This window comes from Miniopterus schreibersii (genome assembly GCF_964146895.1).
Source record: "Miniopterus schreibersii genome assembly, chromosome: 8".
Taxonomy (NCBI): domain Eukaryota; kingdom Metazoa; phylum Chordata; class Mammalia; order Chiroptera; family Miniopteridae; genus Miniopterus; species Miniopterus schreibersii.
In genome coordinates, this window is record NC_138109.1 from 61,986,210 (window position 1) to 62,002,369 (window position 16,160).

Below are 16,160 nucleotides of genomic sequence, written 5' to 3' on the forward strand. Positions count from 1 at the left end.
CTCAGATCTTTGCTTAAGTACGTTTCTTCTTGGAAAGCTTTCCCTTTCCTTCTTTCCTCCCCTCACCCGTTTGCTTGTCAGCTCATCATTTGTCACCTCGTATGTCCCACTTCCCGGCAATTGTCTCTGATGCCCTTAACCCGACTAGACGCTTACCCTCCACTAACCTCCCATAATTGCCGGGCATGCACACATCTTTCTATCTCACTACTGTTCTAGCATTAGCTGTTAATGGGTATATCACCTGCACTAGACAGCGGCCTCAAGGAAGGCAGAGAAGAGGTTCATTCTTTTCTCATAGTTGAAGCACATAGCCAGGTGCCCTAGCATATATTTAAAACACTTGGTAACTGTATCTATAAATTAATAAGCAGTAGATTGTTAATGCAATTACCTAGCGGGTTAGAGGGCACATACTAACATGGTTGTAGGTTCAATGTACTTAGCAGCCAGTAAGTTATAGCATTGAGACAGTAATCTAACTCTAGCTTCTTCTCTCTAGCTTCTCTCTAGCTTCTACTCTCTTGTTTCTTCTCTATTGGGATGTACAAATCCAGTCAATAACACTTATGGCTTCCCTCTTAAGTAGTAAGCATTGTTCTAGGTTCTGGAGAGTCAGTTCACATTATCAATAAATGAAAATACTAAAACTAGAAAAAATTTCTCGTGTCTCTGATCCTACTGATAGTTGGTCAATAACATGAGCACAGTAAACCAAGAGATAACATCTAGCATTAGAAAAAAGTTAATATTCCTTTGAAATTATTGGGCTTAATCTCTTATTACAATATTAAAGAATTCTTATAAACCTTTCATTGCATACTAAAATTCTCATTAATCTTAGTATTCAAGTGTGTGAAAGCTGTAAAATAAAGGCCTTGGGAAATTATTTGGGCACTATCTCCAATTATAAATATAGTCTTTCTCCAATATATTCATTGACCGAAGGCAGAAAAAGAATGGATGAATAGATGCAAACATATTTTACCTAGAATCACCATCTTAGTTAACCTTAAAAAATAATTACAGGTAAAATTATCAAAATTTTACTCATGGCAATAAAAAAAATACCATAATTTCCAAAGACTGTTAGTAATCTAAATTATAAAATACTAAAAGCTATATATTTTTCACTCAATATTTTTCTATTATATGAACTCTAACCACATTTATTTGTTTTTATACAAGGGTACAATAAAGTTAAAAAATACATTTGAAATTTTAATGAATTTCAAAATAATTCCTTGTGCTTTTTATCTTTCATTTAAAAATATTTTCCCAGTTAAACCTATTGGTTTTCTTAAGTAAGATTTTTGTCACCTCTTTTTTTTGACAAAATTGACTTCAATCAAAAGCCTCAATAGACCATGTTGTAAAAATATTTAGAATACACCACTCTTGTAAAAACAAATTCAGGCCTAACAATAAAAATAGAATCTTGTTTGCACAAATGCCATTGTACTGAGTTCTTGTTCTTGTTTCAAAATCCTTTCCACTCCATTTGCTAACTTCAGCATTTGTTGCCCAAATCCATCTCATGCAGTCTCTAACCAACTTTACACATATGCAGTTAGACAATGCTTCATCTCAGACCAGCACTGCGTTTCTCTTGTTTGCTTCCCTGGGACTTCTCTAAGGCATTGTAGGAAATCACCAGCAACCATTCTTTAGTCGTGCATGAACAATCTACAAGGTCAGGGATGCTAAGGCCCATGGGGCCAACCTTGACCAATGGCATAGAAGAGTTGATGTACCGATGTTTTCTTCTATCCTCTGGGGTGCACAGTTTGGAGGTATGTTTAATAATGCTTCTCAGAAGTTACGGGGTAGCATCACAATTAACAATGTTTTCACTATGGAGGACTGGGGAAAGAAATGGGTGGGAGATGAAGCATTGTTTTAACAACGGTTCTCAAAAAGTATTATCCCTGAAACAGGCAACATTAGCATCACCTGAGACTTTGTTACAACTGCAAATCATTGTTCCCCAGACAAGACCTATAGAATCAGAAACTCTGGGGGTGCAGCCCGGCCATTTTTGGTCTAATAAGTCCTTCAGGTAGTTCTGATGCACAGTGAAGTTTGCAAAGCACTAAGTCATATGATAGCTGTGGCACTTTGAAAGTATGTGGGTTTCATAAATGGAAGGATTATGAAGCTATGCGGCTTTTGTTGTTTTGAAAGCCCTGAAAAAGAAAATAATATGCCAAGTTTAGTTAAATGTTATTTTTTAAAACCAAAGTACTTCCATCGTGGCATTGACGGAAGCCTCCATCTCGTATGGTCAAGGGTCTGACTGCTGAAAATAAGACCCATGATCTAATTGTAAATGTGGGAGATCTTGCAAAGTATCTGAAAACATAATCTCCATAGGAACTATGTTAAAAGTCAGGGCTTTAGTAAGAAAAGAATATGACTCTGGCAACTGAAATGGCCATAGTTAAGTGAATGAGTCTGAAAATCTTTTACAGACACAGATACATATACACATACATACACACACGAACAGACAGAGATATGCTGGTAAATATACATATGTGCATCTATACATAAATGCATGTGTTCATGTATGGATGTATGTATAGATGAACAAGTGAGAGATTCCAACAAAAAAAATTGATCCCTTAAATTCTTTTAAAATAGAGAATTATATTATTATTATTATTATTATTATTATTATTACTAGTATTACTTTGTGAGGTTTCTTAGTGTGTCATGAATGAGCCCAAGCTCAACTTCCCAAGGCATGGATTCCATCTTCTACTTCCTGTGTAAGTTGAGATGCCAGTTTCCTCACTCAATTATCCACAGAGGCATCTATTTTACCTCTATTTGGAAAAATAGAGACCTCAATCAGATAAGAGAATCTTAGGCCTAGCCCCTAGCAGTGATAGACTATTATTTTCATGTTCTTCATCTAACATTTCCAAATCAAGTATGTTAGCATAGACAGAGACCTAAGACGGGGATCTCAGAGAAAAGACCATCCTGCTAGGGCTGTGCTGTCTAACATGGTAACCCCTAGCTCCGTATGTCTACTGAGCACTTGAATATGACTAAACCAAACTGAGAAATATTGTAAGGGTGATATGTATGTCAAATTTCAAAGACTTAGTACAAAAATAATGGAAAATATTTTGTTTTAACTTTATATTGATTACATGCTGAAATGATTTATGTTGAACATACTGGGTTGAAATACATTACTAAATTTGATTTGATTTTATCTGAACTTGTTATATGGATATTTGAAGATTTAAAATTATATCTGTGGCTCACAATATATTTCTGTTGTATATTGTACTAAGACAGATAATTTTCAAGTATTTGCCAATTAAGCAAAATTACTTTTAAATAATTTATGGCCAGGGAAGAAATCACAAAGGATATTCAAAACTATTCCGAACTGAATGAACATGAGACTACAACATATCAAAAGTTGTAGAATAATAAATCAGTGCTTTGAAGGAAATTTTTAGCTGTAAGGATATTTACTAGAAAAGAAGAAAGATGTAAAAACAATTATCTGTTTTTACTTTAAGAAGTGAAAAATGATACCAGTTTTAACAAGAGATAAGAAAACTCCCCAACTCATGTTTTATGAAGTTTGTGTAACTGTGAAACAGAGCCTAACAACGACAATTCAGGCAAAGAAAAGAATTTCAAAGTTTCAGATCATAAACTCTCATGATACAGATGCAAATTTCTATGAAAATAATAGTAAACAAAACCCACCAATACATAAAAAAGAACAATATATCATGACCAGTGGGGTGTACCTCAGAAATGGATGGTTAGTTTAACATTAGAAAAATAAATTGATGTAATTCACCAAAGGAACAGAATAAAAGGGAAAAATCCTGTTATTATCTCAGCTGATGGTGACAAAAGCCCTTGACAAAATTCAACACCCATTAATAACAAAACTTCTCAGAAAACTAGAAAATTAGGCAAACTTTCTTAATATAATGCAGGGAATTTATGAAAAACCTACAGGTAACTTCATAATTGTGAAATATTAAAAGTGTTTTTCCAAATTTGGTAATAAAAAAGGATGTTTCCTCTCAGACCTTAAATAATGGAGAGAAAGAGTATCTACGTGGATCTGGAGATTTGGGATTTTTATTAGAGAGCCCACATTTCTTTAGAGATCAAAAGGTGCATGACCCATTATTTTTTAGGGAAATACAAACTAAACCCAGAAGGAAGTTGCATTCTACACCCACTAGAGTATTAATACGCAACAAAACAAAACTGATCATATGCAACATGCATGGTCTGGAGTCAATGCTTGTGTTCCTGCAAAATGCAGATGTTGAAGCACTAATCCCAATGTGCTCGTATTTGGAGGGAGAGCTTTTGGGAGGTGATTGGGTCATTAGGGTGAAGCCCTCCTGAGTGGGATTATTGCCCCTATAAAAATAGACGAGAGAGATGATCTCTCTCTCTCTGCCACGTGAAGATACAGCAAGAAAGTGTCAGTCCACAAACCAGGAAGAAAACTTTCACCAGCAACCAAACCAGCTGGCACCTTGATCTTGGACTTCCTGCCTCCAAAATGGTGAAAAATAAATATTTGTTGTTAAACCACTTGGTTTATGGTATTTTCTACAGTAAGCAGTCCACACTGACTTAGGATAATCGTCAAGGATGTGGAAAAACCAGTAATACTATACAATGTCACTCTCAGATGTAGGACTTCTCAGCAACATTGTGATAAAGTTAAATAGACGCTCTATGATTCAGTGATTTCATTCCTAAGACTTTACCCCAGAGAAATGTAAGCATATATCCACAAAAAGACTTGTACAAGGATTTTTTATAACAACCTTATTCATAATTCCTAAAACTAGAAAACACAGTGCCATCAATGAGGCAATGGGTAAACAAATAGGGGTAGAGTCCAACTAAAAATATCAACCAACAATATAAACAAATGTAAAACTGATAAACATAACAACAGAGATAAACTTCAAGAACATTATGTTGAATGAAAGAAATTATAATAAACTATATATTTTTATTTTATTTATATTGTTAGAAATCAGATTAATTTGAATTTAAGTTAAACTCCCAATATAATGTGATAGAAATAAAAAAGCAGTTGCCATGAGTTTGGGGAGAATTGATGAGGAAGACACTTTATGAAATCTTCTAGGGTGATTGTAATCATCATATGTTATTTAGAGTGGTGGTTTCACTTGCATATAAAACAATCAGCATTCTTTGAACTGAACATTTAGGATCTGTGCATTTCATTTTATGTCAGTTACACTCAGTATACTCCTCTGACTTAGGTGTATTTGGACACCTCATCCTGCGCTGCACCCTTCTCGCTCCCTGACTGGCGACTGACTCCTCTGCAATGATGAGTGGTGCACTTTGGGAACCGGCTCTGCTCTCAGCACGTGAAATCCAGGGCCAGATGGGGGTGGGAGTGCCCATTTGAGCAGCATTACAAAACGAGGGATGGGGTGCCACTCTCCAGGCAGGGAGATCTGAGGGCCACTCTGCTGGCATTCTCAGAAGCTTCTGTTGGGATTGGGTAGCTAATGGAAAAACTCGCCCATGTGTTCCTGTTTTTCCCGGAAAGACTTTTATTCCTTCTCTGTATACCTGCTTCCTTTGAACATATTCCCACATAAACTAACTGAATACAAGAACCTGTCTCTTGCTCTGCTTGTGGAGAAGCCAGGTAAGACATCATTACATTAAATATAACTCCCTCCTCATGGTTTTACACACACACTCACACACACACACACACACACACACACACACACACACACACACACACATATATTTCTTTTTATACCGACTCTTACAGCTATGGTATTTTCAATAAAGTGGTTGCCCTAGTAGTATAATATTTATGTATAATAATTTGATTAAAACTTATGTATATATTTCATATATATAATGTAAACAATCATAATCAGAAACCGCTAACAGCTTTTGAAAGGTCAAATTTAATTCGGCATGCTTTATATTTGAGCTTGTTAGAGTAACCACAGCAATCTTTGTTTTGTCTAATGGCTTTCATTTGAAACTGGCAACTGTCTCCTATCACGTTATAATGTCATAATGTAATGATTTGTTATAATACGTACTTTGCCTATTTCTTTTATACTTACATATTAAAATCAGTAGTACAGTTTACATCTTCAGATACCTCAGCTATAATGTCTATCGATTTAACACTCGAGAGTTTTAAAATTGAAAACTTCACCAGGGCTTAACTTTACAAAAATATTTTCAAATAATATTTCAATCCTACAGGCCAGGCTGGTATGATGCCAGTTTAGTGATGTAACTCAGTGCATTTTAATTTTTGTCTTTTTATAAACTTTTAGTTTTCCAAAGATATCATTCCCCACTCCCCCAATGAGGGCAACTCCCATTCAGCTGGGGTTAATATTTCCTCACTGTTGTGTAATTGAAAGAAGAGAGGATTTTGAGTCTGAGAAAGAGGGGCCAGTTCTCTTCCCCACCACCTGCCAGACATGGATCTGTTGAATAAATCTCTTAACTATTCTGTACTTTAGCTTCCTATTGGAGCAAATTGTATTCCTGAAAGTGTCATAGCAATATTCCTGGTCTCTCATTCTCTCCCAAATCCTATGAAGAGGTGAAGCCTCCTCTCACCCTCCCCTTCTCCTGCTTGAACCTGGGCCAGTTTCTGACTTTTCCAATAAATAGAGTGTGGTGCAAATAATACTACATGACCTCCACAGCAGAATTAGAAAAGAAAATATAGCTTCCTCCTGGCTCTCTCTCTTTCTCTTGGGAAACTTTCCCTTGAAATTTCGCCATTACGCTGAAAGGCAGCTCAGACTAGTTCACGTAGAGAAGTCAAACGGAGAGACCCACAGGGAGGGGGAGTGGGCTCCTAGCCCACAGTCAGCCTTAATAGCCAGACGTTGAGTGAATGGGCCTTTAGATGAGTCTAATTCCAGCCTTCAAATCCTCCACCGAGGCCCCAGAACACATCACGGAGTAGAGGAAGTTCTCTCTACTGTATCTTGTCTGAACTGAACCACACAATCCTGAGCATAAGAAATGGTTATCGTATGCTACTAACTTTGGGGATGATTTACTATGTAACCACAATAGCTGGAAGAAATTTTGCTACCTGGAAATCCCAAGAGGTCTGCCATTACAAAACCTAAAAATGTGGCAGTGGTTTTGAGACCAAGTGGAAGCCTCAAGTAGGAAAGGCACTGGAGGCTCTGCCTTGTCTTTTCTTAATCTCACCCAGAATAATATTCTCACCCAGCACGCACAAGAGCCTGTGGTTATGAAAAGCTTCCTGATTTGATGAGAAATAGGAAGGACGTTTGGGCTTTCTGTAATGGTTACTGAGAATAGAGCATTCTCATTGACAGCATTAGTGCTGGGTGCCCCTTTGAAATATTCCCCTTTCTGCTGTCTTCTGACTTGTCTACTTTTGGTGCAGAGTATAGTATTTAACAAAGACAGGAGAAAAGATATTACTGCTCTAAACGGATCATTATTTTGGAAAAATGAACCTGATATTTTGAATGCTTTCTCAAATGATAAGAGATCTCTTCCCATATGTGATTCTATTACTTTCCTAACAATTTTTTTCATCTCTTTCAAGTCTGGTTTGTTCTCGGATTCTTTAAACATATCTACTTCAATCCCAGAATTTATGGTAAGTAAATAGCTGGCAGGGATACAATATAATTGATCAGCTTTACCATTTTCTGCAGTTAAACATTTCATTTTTCTTTCTATCTAAGCAGTGACTCAGCTTGGCTGTCCCATCTTTAAAAGTTGAAGAAGCAATGGATACAAAACTCCCGTAAGATTTCCAGTTCCTGAGTCCTATCTTGGTAAAGGGGCAGCGGAAAGGGACATTATTATGATGTTAGCAATAACTCAAGGTTGTGAGTCCATCACTTGTTTTATTGCCCTCTTTTGTTTGTTTTTTTTCCCCACTCTTTTCTCTGTCCCTGAAGTAAAAATGCAGTTGTTGTACAGGTAAAAATAAAATGGTTCAAGGAGCACCCCATTGATGACCCCTGTCTTTCAAATAAACACAACACTAGCTGGGAGAGATTCATCATTGTACTTTGTCAACCCCTTTTGGTTCATTCATTTATTTATTTTTATTATGCCCACCCTGCCTCCTCACCCACTTCTTGGCACTCCTTGGCTGCTGGTTCCTGTTTATTGGTAGTACATTTTCATCCATTCACGAAAAGGTGACACCACATCCATTTCAAGTGACAGCTACCAAATAGGCTAGTCTAGCCTGATTAAGTGCATAGGGAGTTTCTTTTCTTTTCCCTTAAACAATAATTATTCACATAGACTAGGGGATGGGGAGCATAGGAACATATTAGTCTTTTAGCAGTTAAAATTTAGTTAACTGCAAGGCCTTATTGATAGGGGAAATTCTATATTTCTGAAAGTATTTGTTTAATTGTCTGAAAAGTGAGAGTTGCTTTTACCAAGGCAATCATTCTGTAAACAAAAGTAACAATGAGCTATTTGCAGGGTTATAATCTTACCCTTAAATAAAACATAAATAGATCATTGGCCATGCTAAAAATAATAATCTCTGCATCAGTCAAATGAAGATTCAGAATTAGCATGGTACACATTTTGGCAAATATATATTTGTATATATTTTGCATATATTACATACATTATATAATGCTCAAATGTCTATCTTCCTATTTTCCATCAAATCAGGAAGCACTTCCAGACGTGATCATAACCACAGACTATCGTGGATACTTGGTTATTATTCTGGGCTGTGAGTAGGAGTAGACAGGGCAGACTCTCCAAGGCCTTTCTTCTAACTTTAGGCTTCCATTTGGTCCCCAAGCCACTGCCACATTTTTATAGACTGGCAAATACACATTCTCATTCAAGCGGATTTAAAGAGCATAGTAGCAATGATTGCTTATGTTTTTAAAAAATAGAATAGTAGACCTTCCTCCTCATGCAGAATTAAATTAATAAGTTAACAATGCTAAGAAAGCAAAATAAAATGACAGCCCTACTTTCTGTGCATTTAATGGTTAAATATGTTTTTAAAAAAATCAAGATTAAAAAAATAGTAAATGTCAGCTAGAGAATGGATGCATCTTTCATGATGTCAGGTGGTTCTACCTGGGTGGCTTTCTTTGTACTCAGAGCAGTGGTGCCTAAGGAAAGGACAGCTCTTTGGGGCCATTAGCTGTCTTGGCTCTGCTTCATCCCTGGGGAGGGTCATGTAAAAGGCATCATGGGATATATCACCTTGAAGTTCCAAGACATTGTTTTGTTTGTTTGAATTCTTTGCTTTTGTTTTCACACTTTTAACAATGGCTTGTTATGGACAGGAAAAATTTCCCTCTCAAGCCACTCACCTGAAGTGCTAGAGAGCCATGGCGTCATACTCAGTTTAAAGGAGCTGGGCCTGTTTTCAGAAGGCAGAATAAAAGGAGGAAGTGAGATTGGAATCCGTGATTAGTGGTCTTGCTTCCATGCTTCCATCCTGGGGCCTGGTGCTGCTGTGTGCACTACAGCACCTCTGGCAACTCAGAGCTCTCCCGGACCCCAGAAGTGCCCAGAGTTGGGGTGACAGAAGCAGGTCTTTTAGATCACACTCCCAGGCTTGGCCGTTATCTCCCAAACATGACACGGCGGTAGGGAAGCTGAGCCCTCACCGGGTACCAGCTGCGGCACGCACTCTGCTGCGATCAGGCCTTCTCCGAGACGTGCCCAAGCCTGCTGGGAAAGCCAGGTGGCTCTGCTCTTCTCACAGTGACTTCTTCTCTGGGGATTTCCTTGTTTTTTCCTGACTCCAGATTTCAGTCACGGCTACTCCAACTCTTGCCCCAAACCTGAGCCAGTTTTGATGCCTCCCACCCTGAATCCAAGGAAAAATTACCTCATGCCTGCTGGAAACTATGCCAACTAAGGATAGTTAGGAAAGATGACATTGGCTAAGCTCCAGAAAAGTTAAATGAGGGAAAAGATGCCTAATAAGATTTGCATTTTCATCATTAAAAAGGATCCTATAGAGGTTTGGAATGAGTCAAGGAAGTTTTGCACTGAGGTGATCTTCAATCATGATGTGAAATAGAGAAGAGCTGGTAGGATTTTGAAAGTTCACCTTTTCATGAGAATGGTTTTATTGGCCTAGTGGAGGTTTTGTTTCATTTTAAATTTTTATTTGTCAAGAACCACAGCATGTGGTATAGATAGATCTTCCTCTTCTTATAGACGCCAAACTACCAAATCTAAAAAAAAAAAAAAATTCAATATATAACACTTACAACTCCATACACAGTGTGGACCAAATATAAAAACAAATAATTAGAAAAAAAGAAATGAATTGTGTCTTATTTTTATAATTAAAGAAAAATACTAATATTTTGGAAATCAACACACAAGAGGATAACAGTGTTTTTTTCTTTATTGCTTTGTTTTTGAAAGCAGAAGTGATATATATTTCAAAAGTAGGAAATTACATGGTCTAAAATATAGAACTATAGGGCTTTTTTATATTGTTCCCTGGTATAACTGTTTTAGGAGCCTATCTCTGAAAACAGAAAAATAATTTTATTTTAATAAGAAAAGATAATTGCTCTTTACACAATTCTTCTCAAATGTTCTTAGCTTGTATTTACCATCAGATTTGACTATATCACCATTAATTTATGTCAAACTTCTTAAATTTCTGTTTTCAGCCTGTAAGTCTTTGGATGGCAACTTGTTTTAGGTTTTTTACTGCAACTATTCAAAATTTCACTGACCCTAAAACTACCTCCTTTGCTGTGCTGCAAATGTTTTGTGCTGTTCTTATAGTTTCACTTAGCCTTTGACTTTTTAAAATGAAAGGCCTCCCTTTCATTTTTCTGTGTAATTTATTTTTGCTCAAATCCCTTCATAATTTTATTTGCTTTCTTGGAAGACTTAAACACCCCAAGTAGAAACGCTTACACCTCTGTTAGAAGTGCTTGTCCATTGTGTTTTTCTCACTTTTTCTAATTTGAGTAAGAGAATGCATTTGGTGTTATTTCTAATGCTTCTCTTAAAAAATGGCTCAGTTAAAAAAATGGAAGTTGATTGCCACCCAGATGCTTCCTGTCCATTGAGCATCTGCGAACTGAGATAGTGGCCCATAATGCATTGTGATGGTAGGCACTGGCTGGGCCGAGCCAGGGACAGAAGTCGAAAGGAGGCAGCAGAGTGGCCCTGGCAGCTTGGGACCAAGCGCAACGAAGAGAACCATCATGGTTCTTCAGAGGCTGTTCAAATTCTGTCATTCCTATGGTAGTCTCAGTCCCCTTGCAGAGTAACATTGGTTACAGCAGTGGCATTTGATAAGAACTTGATCCTATATAGAAGCTCTTTGTGGACTAGAGAATATAGTTCTAAGCAACAGGCACATGGTGGACCTGTTGATATTGGCCCAGCATATCATTCATAGCAGCGCAGTTTACAATAGCTAAGATCTGGAAACAGCCCGAGTGCCCATCAGTAGATGAGTGGATAAAAAACCTGTGGCACATTTACATCATGGAGTACTATGTGGCTGTGAAGAGGAAGGACCTTTTGGCTTTTGGCACAGCATGGAGGGAATATAATATAATAGCGAGTATTATGCTAAGTGAAATGAGCCAGTCGGAGAAGGACAAGTACCACATGATCTCACTTATATGTGGCATATAATAAACAAAATAAACTGATGAACAAAGTGGACCCAGAGACATAGAAGTATGGAACAAACTGAGGGATCTCAGAGGGAAGGTGGGGAGGGGGTTGTGGGTGGGGAGAGATTAATCAAGGAACTTGTATGTTTATGGGCATGGCCCATGGACGTGGACATTGGTGTGGGGTGGGCCTGGGGGTGGGATGGATGTGGAGTGGAGGGAATTAGTAGGGTTAAAATGGGGACATCTGTAATGGTCTCAACAATAAAGATAAAGAAACATTGAAAAAAATAATAATAGAAAAAAAAAAAAGCTGGAGAGGGAGCTTTTTTTAAGCTTAGGCAAATGTACGGTAAAGCAAACATAACCATGTTCACTAACTTCATATTTAAAAATAACAATTTTGAAATCACCAAAAAAACCCAGTCTTGAAGAAATACTATACAGTTAATCTGATAATCTGTCTTAGGTTAGTTGTATAACTAATCAGAAGTATCAAAATAGACACACATTTCACAACTGTCTAATGTTCCTTCGATTCTGATTCTAAATAAATTATTTGGTGATGTTGGATGTAAAAAAAAAAAGTTTATAAAAGAAAAAAAGGTTTATAGAGGACCTTGACGTTATAACTCTGCTTCCCAGCTTCCACCCCTATCCCCACACTGCTTTTATTTTCTATCCAAATAAATAAACAATCCGGACAGGGCTTGAGAAAGTGAGAAATACAGAAAAGCAATCCAGGTCATTTTGTAGCAATTTCAATGTGGTAACAGTATTTTCTCATCAGTAGGTTAGTATTTTGCAGATGTTTAATTTCTAATTAGAACTGGTCCATAACCAACATAGCTCTGGTCCCCAAGGCTTTACTCATCCCCATCTTCATTTACATACCAACAAACAACTAAAAATGTTTCATAGCCTCAATATTTTAGGTTATCTTGGAGTGGATAGCTTTCTAAAGAAATTAGAAACTTTATATTAATCTTTTTATTTGGTGCATGAATGTGTATGTGTGTCTATGTATATGTTGTTAAACTGTGGCAATGAATTAATTTTGTAACCTGAACTTTCTTTTGATAAATACAATTATCAATCATCATTTGATGCAAAAACCATTGAGCGAATGATGTTGGGATATTACATGTTCACTGGGTTTAAAAATATCACTCACCCACTTTTTATTTATAATAAATTGAGTAGATACATTTAGAGTGGACATACCTTGTAGTGCCTCCTTCAACCAAGTGATCAAATTTAGCATCGGTAATAGTGAAAAACACTTAAGTGCCATTTTACATGAAGCAGTTTATAAAATTACACAACATCTCTTAACTGGTGTTTTTGCTAAAAAAAGAAAGTTAATATAAACACAATCAGTCATGAAAAAACAGTCAAAGAGAGCCAGACTATGGGACAATCCACATGAAAATTGGTCTAATTCTTCAAAAAATTCACATCATGGATCAACATTATGGATTAAACTAAGTAAATTTAAATTAATTTTAATAGTTATGAGTCTGAATTGTATTGTGATTATGTAGAAAAATGTTCTCATTCTCAAGAAATGCCTGATAACATCTTTACAGGTGATATATCATGATGTCTGCAAATTACCTCAAAGGGATGACCATCACCATTAACAACAAAGGTATCAAAACATACAAATAAAAGGAAAGCAATAATGGTAAAATACTACTAATTAATGAAAATAGTGAAGGGTAGATGAATATTTATTGTGTTGTATTTCCACTTTTCCTTTACTAGATCCTGAGGGATGTCTCCTATCTATAGCTGAACGATTACAAAACAGGTGAACTGAAGTCTCCTCAGAGAAACTTTCTTCCAGGGTTTCCCAGGGAGCTGTGTGTGCAATTCATCCATAGCCAAGTTTCTATTAATGGCTTCAGGTTGTTTAGAGGGTAAGTACAGAATAGATATGACAATGAGACATCTGGGAGTGAAATTTGTGGCATATGTGACTATAAAAGTATGAATATAAATGTGCATGGGTGGATAAGAGAGAGAATATATGTGTGTACATCAGTAAATAATGTTTATAGCTGCAGTAAATTCGGAAGGAGCTATTTGTAATTAAGAGCATATTGAAGAGCTTTAGATCATCTATAAGTGTGCACATCCTTACCCATACATGATTTCCAAAGGTATGAGAATGATAGGCAGATCAATACCACTCTAGTTGATTATAAGAGTCTGAAAAGATTAGGTTGAACATTTTCACAGACTAAATGACAATACAACAAATCAAAAATGTCGAGGTCAAATAAAAGGCAACCTAATTCCCATACCCTGTGGAGAGTGTTGAGATCATTCCTCAGGCTTGACAGAGAATCAGCAAACACAGATGCCTGCTTGTGTATTTCACTTCTTTATGCCCCTGGAAGCTACTGTCCTCATTATCTCAAACCCTGTCTAAGACCAGCAAAAGAAAAGCTTTTATTTTTTAGTTAACTTCCTGTTTCAATTTATCTTATACATAAAAAACTTGATATTACAAAGTACCGATACAGAAATTAAACTCAAGTTGAAATTTCTTTGGATAAAGAATCATTGCCTTGGCCATCTGTTAAATATATTCGAACAGGTCTGGCAGAATATTGCATCTGCTCTTGTCTTTCCTTATAGCTTTATCACCTTTAAAGGTCAATTGTGATAGTGTTTATTAAAGAAAAGGACAGGGGGATTTGCTTCACCTTTAAATCTTTCACATATTTTGCATTAAGCTATCTTCTCAAGACATATATAGCCCATTAAAGCAAATCTGGCCACATTTGTGGATTATAAAACATGTATAGTTTTCTTCATTGCAGAAGGATTGGTTTATTTTTAATCACTACAGTTGAAGTATAATTGAACATTGAGAAAAATTAAGTACATGTATTTCGAATCTGTTTAAATCATTAACCATCAATGATATATATTCTTCTTAAATCAATAGTTAACCAAGATAAACACTTCAAAATTTTTCAGATATTAAATATCATTCAATCAGGTTCAAAAACAACACAGAAAATGAGATTATAAGTTGACATTTTTTTGCTTACATGTTTTTATTTTAAAAAATCATCCTAATTAATGTTACCCTTCAAAGTAGAAAAATTATTTCAATTTATTGAGTCCCTTGTATGTCCCAGGCCCAATACTAGATGCTTTTCTAAGTCAATTACCTGTAAACCTAAATAAAAATTTAAAATTTAGGTACATATTCTGGGTGGTACAAAGGATATTTGGAAATTATTATTATTTTTCTTTTGGAATTGAGGTGGATATATTGGCAAAGGAAACTGAGAAGCAATGCCAGAAACATAAGTGTACATCCAGGAGAAAGTGACATAGAGTAAAAAACAGGAGGGGGGGGAAGTAAAGGGATTAAGCAGTGCAAATTGGTAATTACAGAACAGTCACAGACATGTAGATTATGGCATCGGGAATATAGTCAATAACATTGTGATAACTATGTATAGGGCCAGGTGGATGCTTGAAGAAGTGGGGGGACCACTTTGTAAAGTACATGGTTTTCCAACCACTTTGCTGTACATCTGAAACTAATTCAGAATCATATTGAATGTAAACTGCAACTGAACAAAAAAAAGCAAAAGAAACCTTCCAGAAGTCAAGGATGCCAACTGAGTCAATGCTGCTGAACGGATGAGATAATTCTGGCATAGATCCATTGGATTTACTGTCATGAAAGCCATAGGTGGCCAATTTGGAGGAATTGTGAGGATAAAAGCCAGACTAAAGTGACTTGAGGAATGAAGACCAGGAGACAGAGCTTGTTTCAATATTGAGAGCTTCCTGTCCAGAACTGTCTGACAATGAAATGCACTACTTAGGACATAATGTGTTTTCCGTCAAAGGAAATGCTGAAGGTGATTTTCAGTTTCAGGGATGTTCAGCATGGGTACGAGTGCTTGTTGGGAGGTGAGGAAGGAGAGCGCGCTGTATTCAATATCTGAATTCCTTGGAGTAACAGGCCCCTTATGTGTGCTAGAGAAGATTTAGGAATTATCTTTGCATATGTATACATTTCCACATGGGCATCTTATTCTTTAAGTACTAAATTAGCAGTTACAGGTCAAGACTGAGATACACAGATGTTGAGAACCTCCTGTGAGATTAAGGAAATTAAACTCTCAAGTAATTAGAAGGCAAAAAAGTGCAAGAAATATCTGAGAAATCATAACAGGAACATCATCCCTTCAAAATTGTTGAGAAAATGAGATTTTGATTGGCAAGTGATATCCTTCCAAATATAATCAGGAATAATTACACCTTCAAACTAAAGTAAATAAAATTAACAAACAAACAAAAACCACTGAGAAAGCAGGAAAGGCTTTTTGGCCTGAAGAAATCAAGACATATCAGTAAATAAATAATGTATTTGGAGTTATAAAATTAAACGTATGTCTATGTAACCAAAAAGAGGGCGTAACAGCTCAACATTGGACAGCAAAATTATTA